Raw genomic sequence first — 14825 nt, forward strand, 5'->3', positions numbered from 1 at the left:
ACCGTGCTTCTGCTGCACGTATGTCTCTTTGGCCACGGTCACCCTCCATTTCCAGTTCTATTGCCACAGGCCTGTGCCCCCGGGAAGGGACTATCAAAGGGAGTCCATGAAGGACTCAGGGTGTCCTTGAAGAAGTCTGTGTGCAAGGGGGTTCAGGCTAGACTCCCTCAGTCTGTTTTTGTATTTTGAGAGGACAGCGCCACCCAGGAAGCACCTAGAAGGCTTTTGAAGTCTTTGCGACATTGGAGCAGGGATCGATATCTCACACATGCCCTCCCCCTACTCCGCTCGTCCAAGCCCTGACATACATCCGGAGTTCCTCTCACACCACGAGACCCTAAACATCCTCACCTTTAGTTCCACGAGCCCCCAATGGCTACCTGGGAAGAAGGAAGGAAGGGTTTTCTTTTTCTACTGAGGACAGATAAGATTCCCCCTGGGGACTGGGTGGACGGAAGGGTAGAGAAGACGAAGACGGGGAGTGAGTGGGGGGTGAGGAACTATTCACATGACATCTAATTAAAATGCACATCTGAGTCCAGTTCACAAGGCTGACCCATTTCCTGGGACTGCAAGACAAGTCCCTGTCCTCAAGGAGCCAGCAGTGGTAATTCCAGCAGTGCTGTGACGGGCATGGGGCAGAGGTCTAAAGAAAATGTGAGAACAGTGGTTCCTGGAGGTCGGTAGGCTTGGACTGGATTTCTTGGCCCGTGTGGCTTTCTTCAGTCACAGTCAAGGGAGGCGAGGGGCAGGGAGGGAGGCTTCTCCACCTTCCCCTGTACCTGAGAAGCGGCCTCACAGAGGGAAAGGCCTGTGAAACTTACTGAGAGGGAAGGTGGCATGTTGGGGACGTGCCAGCCGAAGTGCAAGGAGGTCCTGGAGTGAAGCCCAAGGGACCCTGTGTCCCAGCTCCTCACAGCCTCTTTATGTACCTCTGTCCCTGTCGGCTGTAACCCTGAGCAGGAGGGTTCACAGAGGTGGAAGGGACAGAATCAGATACTTGGATGGCAGCTGGGGGCCCATCTGCTGGCACCTTGGGGTTCTGAGAAAAGGTTAATGATCCTCACCGTCGGGGGTGTGGGGGTGGCAGGTTCTGGGCGTACAAAGGAGTGGCCTGTGTAGGGAGGCCAACTGGATGCTCCACAGGGGCTCCCAGGCCCCTTTGCTGCATGTGAGGCTCTGGATCACTAAGCCCCCAGGGAGAGGAAGAGGTGACCCAGAAGTCACATTCCCCAGCCAAGCACATCAAATGGCACCTGGAGAGGTTTGACTCGCGACCGACCGGTGGAGACTTGTCAGGAATGGCCACCGGCTTCCTGGGTTATGCACAGACAGGCCTAGGCTGTGTAGCACACCAAAACACACTCAGGTACAGGACAACACCAGTACCCAGAGTCACCTGCCCTGAGGGACCAGCCTAGGTCATTTTCAGAGTTAGGAGTCAGCGGTGCCCTCTGCCAGGGCTTCCCCAACTCCAGTCCCTTTTGAGTTCTACAATCTCAGGCACCAGCCCCCTGCCCCACCACACACACACACACACGCACACACACGCACACAGGCACACATGCACACACAACAGGACACACTAGGTGGGTGTGAACAGGGAGCCAGGTTGGGGCGAGGCGAAGGCAAAGAGGAGAAGCAGAGCCTCGTTGAGACCCAGCTTGCATCCTGCTCCCGACTCTCCCACACCGTCCACCTGCTCCACTTCTCCCCATTCCCTACCCAAAGCCAAGCCCTCCCTGGGGTCTTGTAGGCCACAAAGGACTTTTGCTCCTTTCTGCCTCTGTCCCTTGTCACACTCTAGCACCAGCCAAGCTTAAGAGCTCCAACTGTTTATAGAAAGTCATCACCTGGCCCAGCTGGCATTGACCCTGGGAGTCCCAGGTGGCTGGCATGCAGATGGGCCTTGGCTTCATCTCCCTCCCGTCTGATCTGAGTATTTTTAAATCAGAGCCTGTCAGCATGGCATGATACCCCACCCGCCCTTCTTCCTCCCTGCTCCACTGTTAAAGAAAGTGGGAAGCACCGGGGAGGGAGCCAGAGGCCACGTGCGCAGCCCCCACTCTGCTCCTGCTTGCTGTGTGGCCTCCGACAAGTCCCAGACCCTCTTTGGGTCTGTGGCCTCTAATGGAGGAGTGGTGAGCATCGCAGGACTTACAAGCTTTTCTCACTTCTGTCATTCTGTGACGGGGGCCAGGGATGGGGGCAAGTTCTTTCTCCCGATGCAGACTGCCTGGGACTCCTGATGGTGCTGGCAGGGTGGGCTTCGGGCACCTGTCATACAAGGGGGTGGTTACCCCTGTGATGCCACAGAAGGGGTCCCAGTGCCCTCTGCTTTCAAGGGCACCATTAGCAAGGGGCTCCCTTGCCCCTTCCCTGCCTCCGACTCTTGGGTGAAATGGAATGTGACTGACTTAGCTCTCACCTGGTATATTTTCCTCTGTCCCAGGAGCCTGGGCTGGAGTGCAGAGGATCGTCATGTGGACCTGTGTACGGGTGAATGAAGGGTCAGAATTTTAGAGCGAGGGAGCCATAAAAGCATTCCTCGGAGTCAGAGAACTTGAAGGGAACTTGAGACATCTCCTGTCCAGGTGGGGACGCTGCGTTGTTTGATCTGCCAAACGCCAACCAGTCCCCAACTTTGGTACCTGGACCAGGGATGTCACAGAAATAACAGCATGTGACCACCCCCCACGCCAAAGCAATGGCCATCATTGCCAGTTTTTTTCCCAACGGAACCTGAACTTGCCTCAGAATAATTTAGGAAGTCACAAAGTTGGTAAATAGGCAGAACCTGTGTTCCATCCCTGTCCAAGACCTGTTCGTTGTGGTGCTCTGTTTACCCAGGTTCACAGCTGGATCATCTTCAGGGATGTGCAGCAGGACCCTGGACATTCTGGCCTCCAGGGTCCTAATTAGTCCTGGGTTCCTTATCTGTCCAGGTGAGAGGGGAAGAAGTCCAGCCAGACACCCAGCCCTCCTCTGGAGATCTCACCTACTCCCTCATTTAGATCCCAGTCACAGCTCTTTAGAAGTGGCTCCCTTCATCGCAAGACCCTGCTGCCCAGGGGTACCAAGTCATGAATGTGGAGCCTGCCTTCTGCTCTCTCACGGGGAGCAGCGACAGCAGCAGGTTGAATTTGCATGAGCTTTGCATGCAACTGGGGATTTATTTTTGGAAGGGGGAAGGGCAGGTCAGGATTGGCGGGCAATCTTATTCCTGCGGAGAACTGTCAATCAACGCTGCCAAGACACAAGCTGCCCACCCGAATGGAGGGAGGCTCCTCCAGCCACTGAAGGCTGAGCACTGGGGGGACCTGCTCACAAAAGGCTGCCACAGAGTAGCTTTTGATTCCTCCGGAGCAGTGGGAAGCAGAATTGCTTCCGATTGTTCGCTGGATGGAATGACTCAGCCTGCCAGCGATTGCCCTTTCACTTTCCGCCTTTCCTGGGAAGCCAAGTGCACTTAATTGAGAGCTGCGTGGGCCCCTGCTCCCGGCCCACCAGCAACCTGCTCCCTCTTAGCACCTCAGCACCCCTCAGCCTCTCCTCATGCTGCCCACACCCCTCCGCCCCCTTCCTTCTCCATTCTACCCCTCCGCCCCCTTCCTCCTCCATTCTCGCCTCTTTTTCATTCACTCGGAAAATACTTATTCAGTTTTGCACACGGAGCCCTCCCGGCCGCTGAGGTTTGCAGGCTGGGTTGAGATGATTAACTAGCTCAAAGGCTCACCCTGCCCCAGCCATGGCCCTTCGACCCCCTCCTCCCCCATCCAGAGCAGCAAATAGGAGGAGGGGTCAAGGACAAGAAACACAAACACTGGGAGGAATGCCAGATAGGAAAGCTGAGCCAGGGAGTGTGTGCTGAGGCGGGGAGTCATAAAAGGGGACTCAATTAGCCCGGGGCACGTGCCCCATTGAGCCGGAGAGAAACCTCTGCTGGGGAGCTGGCTGGGGGCCCACTCGCCAGCCTGGCGCAGCCAGAGCCCCCAGCCCCAGCTGGCAGATGCCTCGCAACTGTTCTCACATCTCTGCAAGGTGCAGCTGCCCTCTTGCTGGAGGCCAAGAGGCAGGTCTGGTTGTGGGGAAGTTCCCCCTGAACTCAGCCCTGGGAGACCTAAGGGATCCTTCCTGAGCAACCTGCTCTTTGAACTTGAAGACATGTGAGATGGAGTCCTAGCATCTTTCCACGGTCCTCTGTAATGTCAGCAGGTTTGGTAGACATGCTGCGTGGGCCACCCTTATCCTGGGCAAGCATTTGGATACGTGTGATTTCATTTAATCCCCACAAATGGCTGCCAAGTCGGTATCAGCCGTGCTTGTCTGACACACAAAGAAATGGAGATCCTGAAAGATTGCCAGGTGACAGAACAGGTTCATCAATCTGTGATCTGTTGTCCAGGGCCTAACGTAACAATTCCTTGCAGAACCAGATGAGGGCACCTAATGGTTCTCTCCTATGGATCTATTGCAATCCTACTGTTGACAAGTGGCCACAAGTGACACTAAGGGTCCAGAATGTGGAACGAGGGCCAGGAGCAGAGTGGGTGAGGCAGAATCAGCAGAGCGCAGGTTCCTGGCGCCGGCCTCGCCTAGCCTCTGCCCACTGTTCCCCACAGAGGACAGCAGGTCTGTGCCTGGGCTCCAAGCTCCAAGCAGGCAGAGAAGCTGAGGAAAGAATAGAAGGACGGTGCCAGGAACAGGTGACCTGAGCAGACAGCATGGTGTCTTGAGGTGGAGCAGAAGACACAGGAGAACTTTCTCCTCCTTCTATACTAAAGACAAAAATGTGAGGCCACTTACATGTGGAAGGCCGAACTAACCCAGCACTCCTGAGCACCCTGCACCTGCAGCTAAACTATTTCTGCTCTCTAAATTCTCTTTATTTAGGTGTCTGTACCTGTCACTCCCAACCAGATCCTTGAAAATAAAGGCCCCGCCTTAGTTTTCTTTGTCTTGGTCAAAATCCTTGAAAAGGACACGTGTTGGGTGCAAGGGTCCATTTATCTCTCCCCAGGTTGATCAGTTGGTTCAATGTCCAAGTCACAATATTTTGGTGAAAACCAGATTTGGATTTCAACTTCATAGATGTGTCTCCAGTCTGTGTGTGTCACGAGAGCCTGGTTTAAGTCACGAGTCCTCTTTGTGCCTCACCTTCCCATCTTTCCCTCTGGGCATAATCCTTGTGCTTCCCTGTGAGCTCACTGGTTAGGAATATTTACTAAGCACCTACTATGTTCTTGGCACTATGCACAACACTGTGTGATACAAAGAAGGTTGAACTCCATCCCTGCCTTCAAGGAGGTTGAAAGATAACTGGGGAGACAAAACTTGACCCCTGAGAAGCTAGATAAGACTAGGCCACGTGAGCTTAGCACTGGGAGAGCTCTGTGGCTCCAGAGTCGGCTCTCCTGTCACCTGCTCAGACTAGGAACAGGTCAGCTGCTTCTTCCTTTGGAAAGGAAGCTCTGAGTTCTTCATGAGAGCCTTGCCCACCTCTTCTCAGCCCTGGGCACAATACTTGCCCCATGATCTGTCCTGTGGGAACTTGTGCATGGATGTGGTGAGGGTGTGGTCCCCCAGGGTCACAGATGGGCCTGAACCTGAGAAGACAAGGCTGTGGTTCCCAGGGCTAGGGTCAGAAGCTACCCTGTGCTGGAGATGCCACCTAGAAGAAAAGGAGTGAGGGCGTGCTCTGTCTTCACCCAGCCGTCATCAACCACTCCTGGAGGCAGTCTGGGACTGCCTGTGACAGGGGGACTCAATTAGCCCAGGGCACGTGCCCCATTTAGCCATAGAGAAACCTCTGCTGGGGAGCTGGCTGGGGCCCACTGCCTTCCAGGGCACAGGGACCCACAGGATAATCATCTCTGATCGGAGCAGCACTGTGATCCCCGCAGGACAGAATCCCATTTGTATCAGACGCGCGCGCACGCGCGCACACACACACACACACACATACACACACTCCTCCTACACACCCCCACTCCCACATGTGACCCAGGCACAACAAGTAGCACCATCTTCTCCGTCTTCCCCATCTGGGTTAGAACCCAGTTCTCCTTTTCTGTTAACAACTAGAAAGTGTGCTTATTGTGAACTTGGAACTTGAGCTGAGACCTGGGCAAGTCCTTTTCTGCTCTTGGCCTCTATGTCATGGAGGAGTTGATCAGGCAAAGTATGGAGGTCTTGCCTGATCTCTGGGTAATGCAATACACGACGGGAGAGACGCTGCCCTCCGTGTCCAGGCGGCTGCTGAGCAGGGAGCCCCTCAAGTGGGTCACTCATAGCAGGCCAGCCTCTCTGCAGGGCCCAACTCCTTCCCCCCACCCAGGCAGGGCCATAAATTCCTCCCTCCCTCCCTCCACCCTGCCAATGGCCCCTCTTGGGAGTAACAACAGCTACTTGCTCCTCCCTTTTCCCAGGTGATGTGGTGAAGTGGGATGCAGGGGCTCCCTTCTCAATCCCGCTGCCTTCCTGTGCTATTTTGGTGAATAAGGGTCTGAGATTCTAGCTCTCCTGGGAGGGTCTTTAATTTAAGGGAGGGACCTTTAAAAACTAGACAGCTTCCAAGACCCCCCCGCAAGTCTCAGAACAACTCCACACAGGTGCAAAAGTAATCTATACAGGAGAGTTTGGTCAGCACTTGGCAAGATCTGAGCAAGGAGAGTAGAAGCACTTGGTTCCACACCCAGGCCGGAGCATCAAGCTCCACATCGGTCCACACAGTAGATCCACAGATGGGAAGAGGTTGAGTCAGGCAATCCAGGTGGCAGAAGGATCCGTACAACATAAGACCATTTGCATAAAGTTTAAAAAAAAAAGGCAGTATTCATAGAGAGTATGTTAAAATATGTTTATGTTACAAAAACGTTCCCACCAAATTCAGGAAGGATGTGCAGGGGTGGGGAGAAGTGAGTTTGGTGGGGGGAGGGGGGAGGACCAGGGAATGGGGATTTCAACTCAGGTATTTTATTTCTGAAATCGAAGTCACAACATTTTAGCCATGTCAGTGCTGCACTGGGTGCTCGGGTGATTTTATTTTTTTAAGTATTTAAAATAAAAATTAAACACAAGCCCTGGGCCCTGCTCACCCGCCAGGCAGCTCCCCAGTCTGACCCTGGGGGACCCCCACTGAGGGTGGTCTCAAACTTGCCCACTTCTTAGAACACAGAGGTATGCCCTCAGTCCTCATACCTCCTACACTGACACTCTTGGACCAGCTGCCCAGATCCCAACCTTTGCTGCCATCTCTCTAGTCCCCAAAGGGAAGCAGAAGCCATCGAAGTTGTCAGTAATCCAAGACCAAGTTCTCTGTCCCTCCCAAAGTTGATGTGGGGTTCCCCGTAGTAGGACATATTCATGTGTCTAAATGGGGCCAAGCAAGGTGCGGATGTCAGGAGCCCAGGGACCCTCAGGAGTCATAGCTGGAATGTTGGAAGGGTGCATTTTTCTGAGGAGGGGGGGAGTCTAGTGTTCTCATTCAATTCTCAAAAAGTCTCAAGAACACAAAAGCTGAGATGAATCCCGCCACGTGTTGTGGTTGGAAATTGAGCCCAGAGAAGACTTGAGGCTCTGCACCCATCTCACGCTGTGCCCTTTCTGCCCACTGCAAAGTTCAGAAGGTCATGGGACAAGTGGCCCAGTGGCACTGGGACGTGTGGTCAGACTGGCACAGCGATGGGACTTCCGCCCTGTGTGCTTCGCAGACAAACCGAGTGTGTCAGAACTGGCCCAGGGAGGGTAAGAAAGGACAGCACTGACCAGCAAGCACCACAGCGTTTTCTAAGTTCTCCCTGTGTCTCCTAGGTTCATAGTGGAGTCATGTGGCAGGGGAGCATGCCTACCTACCTCCGTATTACAGGTGGGGAAACCGAGGCACAGAGAGGTGGAGTCACCTGATCCCAGTCACACCAAATCAGCGACAGAACTGAGGTTTCTAGTTCAATTTTCTGTTCCCCTAAAACCAGGTTTCGTGACCCCAGAACTATTGACAGTTTGGGCCAGGTGGTTCTTTGTGGTGGGCTGTGCATGCAGCTAACCACTGTAGGATTTCAGGAACCACTGGGTGCCAGTAGACCCTGGTCACAGAAGTCAGAAGTGCTTCGTCAGGCCAGACGCGGTGGTGCACACCTGCAATCACAACGACTCAGAGGCTAAGGTGGGAAAATCTCAAGTTCAAGACCAGCCTGGGCAACTTGGTGAGACCCTGTCTTAAAATAAAAAGGACTGGGGATGTGGCTCAGTGGTAGAGTACAGGAATCCACAGAGTTCCGTGAGGCCTTGGTCACCCCACTACCATACACACATACACACAAGGTGTTTTATTCCAATATTGCCAAACCACCTCTGCTCGAGCTTCACTGCCTGTGCCTTCCTGGGCCTTCACAGTTGTTATCCCCTCTAAGGGGACCGTGTTACAAAAACTCCTATTCGGCTGGCTCTTCTTGATTGCTATTTTCTCGAGGTTTCCCTGTCTACCCTAACATAGTAGATGCACACCTACACTTACATGTGCACATTTGCAAATGCACACACAGGTACACACAGAGACATGCACACACAAGAAGAGACACAGATACATGTACATGCATGCCCACACACATGCACTCTTGTGAATATAGCCATGTACATACAACACATGTGCACAGACACGTGTGCACACGTGTACACATACACACACACATACTCTTCTCTCCCATATTTTTGGCTTTTTATTTCTCCTTTCCACATCTCTTCCTTCTTCCACCCTGGTACCCACTGGCCCCTCTGCATTTTGCACAGTAATTGGCCCATGTGAGATTCTGAGTGATTTTTTTCTTTCTTTCTTTTTTTGTTTTTTGGTATCAGGGATTGAACCCAGGGGTGCTTAACCACTGAGCCAAATCCTGGCCCTTTTTAATATTTTATTATTTAGAGACATGTCTTGCTGAGTTGCTCAGGGCCTCCATACATTGCTAAGGCTGGTTTTGAACTTGTGATCCTCCTGCCTCAGCCTTCCAAACTGCTGGGATTCAAAACATGTACACAGCTCTGAGTGAATTTTTGTTGAATTGACCAAATGAACCCTCACACGGCAGTCCCAAGGGCTCCGCCCTAGAAGCAGGCTACTGAGCATGGTAGTTGCCGAGGAGTCCACAGTGGGGTGGGTTAGGGAATGGGGTGCACACTGGATGTGGTGCATCTGGATGGGACCTCAGGTCCTACTGCTCCCTGCAGTCGGCAGTAGGGAGGCCCAGGGTGTGGCTGTGAGCACCTGCTGAGAAGCCAGGCCGCCTTTCCCCCTGCTGAGGACAGACAGGCCAGGAGAGGCAGGCAGGCAGGGAGCACCTCACCTCTGGGGGAGCAGGAGGAGGGTGGCTGGAGGCTGAGCACCCTGAGCTTGGAGAGTGACCTCTCTCCTCTCCTCAGTTGGAAGCCTGGATCTGGTGTGGCTCAGGGCACAGCTGCTTCACCCCATGGGAAAGGAAGCCATTGGCTGGGGAAGCGAGGATGAGTGATGTCCTTTCTCTGTGAATCCCTTTTTAACTCCAGGCCTCCCCTTCCACGTTCCGGAAGTAGGTAATCAAAAAAATGTGTCCCACTGGCTGGAGCCCCGGATTCCTCTGGGAAGGAGGGTTCGGGGTGGAGTGGGAGGGAAAGCTAAATTATCCCACTTGTGTTCCCACCTAAATGTGTGGGAGCGGCTCAGAAGCAGGGCTTCCCAGGATTCCAGGCCGTTTCCTGTCCTAGGGGAGCTGTGGCTGCTCCGTGCAGCCTGGGCTGGGGGGAGGGTGTGAAGCTGGAGTGAGGTTCTCAATTCCCTGGGGCTGGATTGAGAAGTACAGCCCTGGAGGCCTTCCTCCAACAGCTGCTTTGGGTTCCTCTCCTCCTTGGCTCTTCTTTTCAGACCGGAAGCCGGCTCTGAGCTGGATTCCTCTGTGAAGTCCCTAAGAGCTCAAGCAGAAGATGGGGTTCAGCCACACTCAGTGTGAGGTGCTCCTCTCTGCCCTCTTCCCCTTTCCCCTGACCAAATCTCCAAGTGATTGCTGCGTTTACCCCTGGCCAAGGGGGATTTTTCCCCCCCAGGAATTAAAATGTGCACCTTCAGATTCTTGTCCTTACTGAGGCGGGTGGTGAGGGGATTTGGGTTTAGGAATGAGGCGTGACTACACCCAGGATTTCCCTAATGTGTTCTTCAACTTGACAGGGGAACAAGTCTAGGTACTTAGGGGTGATTAGCTTAGCCTCAGGTGGATCCCAGAGTAACTGGAACCCCACAGTAACTCTGCATGCCAGCACACGGGGCTTGCTGGCAGGGTACCTGGGCTGAGACAGGAACTGTCTCTTGGGGACCATCCTTTGGACACTCCTGTCCTTTGCTTCTGACATCATTTGTCATCATCTTCCTGATCCTGAGCACGCAGCACAGAGTCCGTGCACCTCAAGCCATCTGGGTGCTGCTCGGGTGGATGGAGCTCAAGTCACCTAAGATCTGATTGACATTTGTCCACAGAGGAGATGAAGCTTTGGCCGGAGGCAGCAGAATGTGATTTCTCCTGTGGGCATGCTCCCCCCCAATCCTGGGGACTCTCTTTGCTCTTTAGGATGGGAACCCAAACATCTTTGAGCCTACTGTCATGCTATGGCTGGCAAATGAGGTATTTGGGTGCAGGTTCAAATCCCGTGTTGGTCACTGGTCAGCTGAGCCACTGGGGCTGTGACATGGCACCTCTCTGAGTTGGCACCTTATCTTCTCATTTTTGTTCTAAATTCTCCAAAGTCTTTCTTGTCACAGAGCTCAGAGTCTGATGAAGATGTACTCAAACAGCTGGGTTTTAGAATAAGAGTATTATAGGTTAAGTACGTATTGCCCAGGAAATAAATAGATTGGTATGACAGAAAGCAGGGGAGGAGCCCGACCTTTTCACGGGTAACTAGAGAAAAACACCTTCCTTCCAGAGGCGAGGCTCGAGCTGAGAGCTGAAGGATGGGAAAGGGCCATCTGATCTGCCAGAAGAGCAAAGAGAGAGTTCTAAGCCAGAACAACAGCAGGCGCCCAAGCTCTAGGTGGGAAGAGGCTAAGTTGCTGAGGCTGGCCTTGAAGTTGTGATCCTCCTGCCTCAGCCTCCAAAGTCACTGGGATTACAAGCAAGTGCTACCATGCCTGGCTCATTTAGCATTTTTGCTTTTTTACCCCGTCTGTGTTGCAAGCTTAAGAGTTCAGATTTCCATTTTATAACGAAGAAAGCTCAGAAAGGTTGATCTTGTCTTGTTTCTGGGTTGTTGTTTGTTTTTTGGTTTTTGTTTTTTTGGGTTTTTTTTTGGTAGTAGGTATTGAACCCAGGGGTGCCTAACCACCAAGCCACATCCCCAGCTCTTTTTTTTTTTTTTTTTTTTTTAGTTTTAGATGGACACAATATCTCTATTTTATTCATTTATTTTTTATGTGGTGCTGAGGATCAAACCCTGTGCCTCACATAAGCTAGGCAAACACACTGCCAGTGAGCTACAACCCCAGTCCCATCTTTTTATTTTTCATTTTGATACAGGGACTCACTAAGTTGCTTAGGGCCTAGTTAAATTGCTGAGGCTGGTCATGAACTTGTGATCCTCCTGCCTCAGCCTCCCAAGTTGCTGGATTTACTAGCATGCCCCACTGTGCTTGGCTCAGAGACGCCAACAGCCAGGCCTCTGAGACACTATGTATGAAGTGCTCATAAATGTTTCTTGGGTGACGAAAATTAAGAAGCCAGTTGCCCAAGTGGTACGATGCATAGAGTCGCTTCCCTGTGTGGGCTGCAATAGAAGAGTTGGCCCTGGAGTTCTGAGCTGAGCTACAGAAGGATGACTTAGGGGGGAAAAAATCACATCTTTCAGTGTCAACTGTTAGGTCACTGGAAGAACCCTGCACTCCCAGGAAGCTCCGAGGGGGAATGGGAGGCAGGGAAGTTGCTTTTTGGAAAATAAAACTGGTTCTAGAAAAAGCAGTGTGGATACTGAGGACAGCACAGGGATGAGAGATGGGGTGGGAAGGCTGATCACACAGATAACAGAGACCAATGACAATGCCTGCCGCTGCAGAGCGCCTAGGACCTACTCAGCATTCAATAAATGTCACAGAGCGCTCATCTATTCAGGGTATTTCATGAAATTTTCCCAGTGATCCTATGAATCTAAGAGGCCGTCAAGTTAACAAAAGCTCTTCGGGTAAGAACATGCCTTGAACTCACAGGATGAAGTTTGGTTGTGTTGTGCTATTGCTCCTGCTCCTGGAAGATAGAAGACCCTTACTCCTCACACAGCCTCTTTGTTCTCTGGGAAGCAACCCAAGTCTGGATGCAGGCGCTAATGCTCAGTCTGAGCCTCTGACTCTTTCAGCTCAGCACACGCAACTCCCGTGGCCACCAGGGCTGCTCTGGCTCCTTTGAGATGGACAGGATAATTTAGAGCAAAACAAAGAACACGGATTCCTTCTGCACCTCTGGTTTTATTAAGCGGGGGTGGGGGTGGGGGTTGTTTTTCCCTTGATAGCTCATCTGTCTCCTGAGAAACTCTCCTTCCGCATGCCTGAGGCTCACCCTGCCTTCCCTAGCCTTGACAATCACGTGATCTGTGCTTAGAGATTCGTCAACCTGCACGCGGGAGGCACTGACATCCCGGTTCATTCCTCTGTCCAGTGACTGACAAGGTTGCTGTGAATGGTGAAGCACTGACTGGAAGAGGTGGCCCTCGGTGGGGCAGGATGGCACACACCTGCCATCCCAACTCCTCTGGCAGCTAAGGCAGGAGAATCTCAAGTTCAAGGCCAACCTGGGCAACTTAGGGAGACACCATCTCACAATAAAATAAGAAGGGCTGGGGTGTAGCTTGGTGACAGAGCCCTTGCCTAGTATGTGCAAAGCGCTGGGTTCATCCCTAGCCCCAAAAAAGTAAAAGAATAAATTAAGAGACAGAGAGAGAGAGAGAGGCCCTCTAACTTTTCTGCAAGCTTTTATGTTTTAGAATGAGTTTGCAAAACTGCAGGTGCAAAATGGTAGGTAGCTCACCTCCCTGTCGTGGCTGGCCGTGGTGTGACTGGGAGTCCAGGTCAAGTCTGTCACCAGCTTCTCAACCTTCAAGGCCACCGTGTCTTTCCCTCTGTCTCTCATGGACCCTCTACCACTTGAGGTGGCTTTTCTTCCATCCCACCACCGAATCTGCTCTTGTCAGATCACCAGTGAGCTCCACCCGACCACATCCGTTGACCAACTCCCAGCTGGCATCTCCCTTAGTCACCCAGCCGGTGACACCATCCCTTGGGAAATTCCTTCCTTCATCCTGCCTCAGGTGTCCTCCTGCCCACCAGGGCTCCTCAGTGCTCTCCCTCCGTCCTCTCTCGCCTCCTGACCTCTTGGAGCTCCAGTCCTCGGACTCCTCCTGTCTTTCTGCAGCGGCTCCCACACCTGCCATCTTCTGCCTGTGGCTCCAACTCCTCCCCCACTTCCTCCCTCACTTCCTCCCTCACTTCCTCCCTCACTTCCTCCCTCACTTCCTCCCTCACTTCCTCCCTCATTTCTTCGTGCCATGTACCTCATCACTCCTTGGATGCCAAATGGGCTGAAAACTTACTGTTTTAAACCAAATTTCTATTTCCCCCTACACTGGCTCCATCTGTGGCCTTTCTGCCTGCTTGGATAAAAACATTAGGCATTCTTTATGTCATTCTTTTCAAAAATTTTTTATTGTTTTTTTTTCTTCTGTTTTTAAAAACATTCTTGATTCCTTTCTTGTTTTCTCACTTCCTTATACCCCATCCTTTTGCAAATTCTATCAGCTCAATTTTAAAATTATATCTAAAATTTAATGCACATTTGCCACCCCAAGATGGCTGCACTAGTCACTCACGTTCTTGACCCCCCAGTTCTGTCCCAGCCCCTCACTCGCCTCTTCTCCACCCAGCTGTGGACAGTGACCTTCCCAGCATGTCAGATGAAATTGCTGGCTGCATAGAGCCCCTTGGGACTCCACTTAGAGTCAAGACAATGTCCTTGCAGCCAAGGGCCCCTGCTGGCTCCCTGACTGCTGCTTCTCCAGCCAGGTTGGCCTCCCCGCTGATCTCAGGTGGCCAGGCACAATCTGCCGCAGAGCCTCAGGGCCCGGTATGTGGGGTTCCTCTTGGTGAGCTCTCTCCCCCCAGATTTCCACATGGCTTGCCCTTCATTCTCTTGAGTTCTTAAATGCTACCCTGATGGAGACACTTCCCTCACACTCCCTGAGACCGTTTTCTGTTGCTGTAACAGAAGACCACAAACTGGGTAACTTATAAAGAACACAGATGGGAGTGTTCTTGCTGGTGGGCCTCTGCAGGGTCCCCAGGTGGTGCTGACAGCGACCTTGCCAGTCTCTGTTCCTCTTCTTTAAAAACCACAAACGCCCCACCCTCAATAGCCTCCCAAGGCCTCCCTTCCGACTTCCCTTAATCCCCTATGACTTTGGGGATTAAGCCCCCAGTATGGGGATACAGGGACACCAGAGCCCTCCACTGGTGGAACAAGCCTGTCCTTAAATTCTGTCATCCTGGCTCCTCTCGGGTTCTGAGATCATTGACTTGTGTGTGGCCTGTCAACTGCACGCTGAGCCTAAGTCGCAGGAGCTCAGTGTTTGGGGCTCTGATGGACACCCCAGTGCGTGGAACAGTACCTCTCCCCAAGGGGGCTCCTGCTGGCATCTGCCCACGTTTCTCTGCTGCCCTCCTGAAATCAATGTCAAAGACTGTGTGTCCAGTGCCCGGCCCGGCCCAGGCTGACCTCTGTCTGCATCTCCTTCCAGGTCCATGGTTCTCCCAGGCTCTGCAAGAGTTT

This window comes from Urocitellus parryii, chromosome 14, assembly GCF_045843805.1.
Source record: "Urocitellus parryii isolate mUroPar1 chromosome 14, mUroPar1.hap1, whole genome shotgun sequence".
In the NCBI taxonomy this organism is placed as follows: domain Eukaryota; kingdom Metazoa; phylum Chordata; class Mammalia; order Rodentia; family Sciuridae; genus Urocitellus; species Urocitellus parryii.